Raw genomic sequence first — 3,308 nt, 5'->3', positions numbered from 1 at the left:
TTTTTTTTTTTTTTTCGTTTTCTCTTTTGATTATCTTAGTTTTCTTTCTCAAGCTTATTGACATTATTGTGTCACTATATGTTTCTTCTTATTCTCTTCTTGCAATTATACATTTTTTCTTATTCTATTTATCTCATTTCAATTTTTAGTCTATAATAATAATAATAATAATAATAATAATAATAATAATAATAATAATAGAGCAACAAAAATTTTAGAAAAGCAAAACAAAGATGTATTTAAAAATAGTAAACAAGAAAAGAGAAACAAAAGTTTAAAAAATAGTAAACAAAAGAACGAAATGTTTAAGGCAATATAACAACAACAAAAACAACGACAAGTTTTGTAAATTATATTTTCATAAATAAAAACAAAATACAACAACAATGCAATAGTGTAGCAATGAAAATTCAACACTTCCAGTTGTTTTCATATTTACACACAGAAATTGTTTTTTTTTTTTTTTTTTTTGGCTTGTGGGCGATGTTACATACACGGCGACGGGAGAAGATGGTGAAAGTAAGAAAGTGTCACATATGCAACCGAACTTTTATTTAAATAAGTAACTGGTCGGCTGTCTTTCTTCTTTTTCCTTTTTTAAAAGCGAATTTCTTGCGAGTTGTGTGTTGAGATGTTGCATGCATGAATGCTAACGGTCGCTATTGACTATTGCTCCAAACAAAAGTTTGAAGGCCGCAGGAGAAAATTAATTAATTTTAAGCAAACTGTGAACTTGGCCTGCAAGGATTGCGAAATAATTTGAGTCGCTCTTTTCAGCAAAGGCGAGCGGACTTGATATTTTCTTCATTTTTTTTTGTTTTTGGATATGATCAGTTAGAGGATGTCCCCTATACGCGCAGTCACAATGGTGTTTAGGCAGGGTTGCAGGTACAAAAGATAGAAGGAAGAAATAGTGCTTGCGTATGTGTGATTCGAATGTGGAAACATCAGACACGGCGGGAAAGACCCCTACTATTAAATTGTGTCAAACGTGCGCACGGTGATTAAAGAACGGAGGTCGCGATCGTGTCTCGTGCGACATATAAACAATTGCAGGACGGTTTAGTGGGAACGCTGAGAAAGCCTTGTAATCCTGTTAAAGGACTTAATTGGTGGACAAATCTCTTTTACCTTTGTAGAGCATTTGCATGAGCACTACACAGCCCACATTACACTGATGCTCGGGGGTATCGAGAGCTTTCGGGCGAGCATCTCCAAGCAAAATTTAGAGTCTCCCATGCGAGCCTGCGATCTATACTCTAATCTCGAACGAACATAACTGATGGAAGTATTTTTACGTCGCCTTAAAAAACCTACGACATTGACTGCATCTTTTGTCGATTATTCTACACTGACACTATCCGCGGCGAGGGGTTGCTTGTCGCTCCAACAAAGTTAACCGGATTACCTTGACCCCGTTTTGTTACTTTTACGATGTCGCGATTCAATGTGTAATGCTGCTGGGTCGCCTAGTAAAAGGGAATTCGTGACACAGAGTGCTGTCGTGTGGAAGTGAATAAATAGTGTTTTCTGTCACGCATGAAAGTTCGCTAATGAACATCAGAAAGAGCGAACGAGAAAGAATAGATAAAAAATATTCACCGTTATTAACATTTTTGTTGAACCTCTTACGCATACTTGACGTACGTCTTTGAAGTAAGAAGATGTTCTCTTCTCTCGCTTCTCTCTCTTTCTGTCAATACTGAAGAACGAAAAAATTATTATCATAATGCGTATTGTGTACGTGCAACGAAATGAAACGCATAATTAGAAGCTTACGAGAATTGCAAAGGAACGTGAAGCGAATTCCCCTCTATACCGTATCGATGAGTAATTTGTTTAAAGTGGCGGGGAAAAATTATCGCGATATTCTATTTATTTATATATTTATTTCTTTTAATAGTTGCTACGCAGTGGATCCACCTGTTATTGCTATTGTTATGTAATATAACATATAAAGAAGTAAAGTCTGCTATTAAAACTCGGAAGACATCACGTTGTTTAGTATTCATTGGAAAAACATCAACACCGAACACTTTCTATATAATATTTTCATTTGAAAGAGTGCCGTGGAAAGGTTGTGAAAACCGGACTTTCGCTCTGTTTTGGTGTAGTTTGTTCCCTCCTTTCCAAAAACGAAAAATTGGGGAAAGTTTGGACGCATGACAGCTATGAATAAGGCAGGCCAATGTGAGGCGGCGGAGTCTCTGGTTGATGGTTCCTTTAATAAGGTCAACTGTCCTGACTATAAGCAGCGTATCGAAATTACTGAAGGTCGTCAAGAAATGTGCTAAAGAATCGGGCTAAAAGAAAAAAACTATGTTAAGAAATTAATGTACTTTTCCCTACGCCTTGGCTTTTTTTATCAATCGGGAACTTTTGGTAATAGCCTCATGGTACGGCACTAAGCCTAATAATCATTCACTTAATCTATTTAATTTATTTCCGTTCCGATTTTTACAATGAAAAACTTAGTCGAGTGAAAAAATTTACGTTAAATTTTAAATAAAATTTCGTGCGCATTGTCTCTGATAATATATTATATCGTATAATGGACTTGCACTGTCATGAACAACAAACACAATTATTACCCGAACCGTTTCTCGAGAAGCTGATTCTCGTCTTAAAGGACTTTGGAGAGTGAGGTTAATAGGTGACGGATTCTTTTTAACTACACCTATGATAATATCATTTCAACGATCATTTGCGATGGACCTCACCTCACCGCCTTAGTTACAAAAAAAAAAAAAGAACTACAAAAGACGTCAATTTTATTCAATATTTATTTTAATGCAAGAGTCTGTTTACACGAAAACTCCAATCCGCCGTTTATTCGTTTGAAAAAGCTTCAACTGATACTCCTCTGTTTGCGAACATAAAACTATAACTTCAACGAGGAAACTTTAAATTACTTGAAGTCATACAGCGTTTTATATTCGATGATACCTGACTACTCCGCGTTATCTAAGATCTTCGGACCTTATGCCACAATATACACAATCTCATCGAAATGAAATCAACATCAGTTTTTTTGAGTTTTGAATATGTTATGTTCCAAAAACAAAATAAAAAAAGAAGAAGCAAGAATAGCATTCACCGGAAAGGTTACCTTTTTTTGCTTAGTTCGAAGTTGTGGAATTCGTGGCGGATGATGAAAAGTCGATGTAATAAAATGAACAAAGCACAAGAGACATCAGCGAACCTTTTAACATTAAAAAGCATGAATGCTGAGTATTATTATTATTTTTTATTTATGTTTTATTTTAATCTTGAAAGTGTACGCATACACTGAAGAAAAACAAAAATTC

Source organism: Glossina fuscipes, unplaced genomic scaffold (genome assembly GCF_014805625.2).
Source record: "Glossina fuscipes isolate IAEA_lab_2018 unplaced genomic scaffold, Yale_Gfus_2 1, whole genome shotgun sequence".
NCBI classification, from domain to species: domain Eukaryota; kingdom Metazoa; phylum Arthropoda; class Insecta; order Diptera; family Glossinidae; genus Glossina; species Glossina fuscipes.
Note: the sequence above shows the minus strand (reverse complement) of the source record.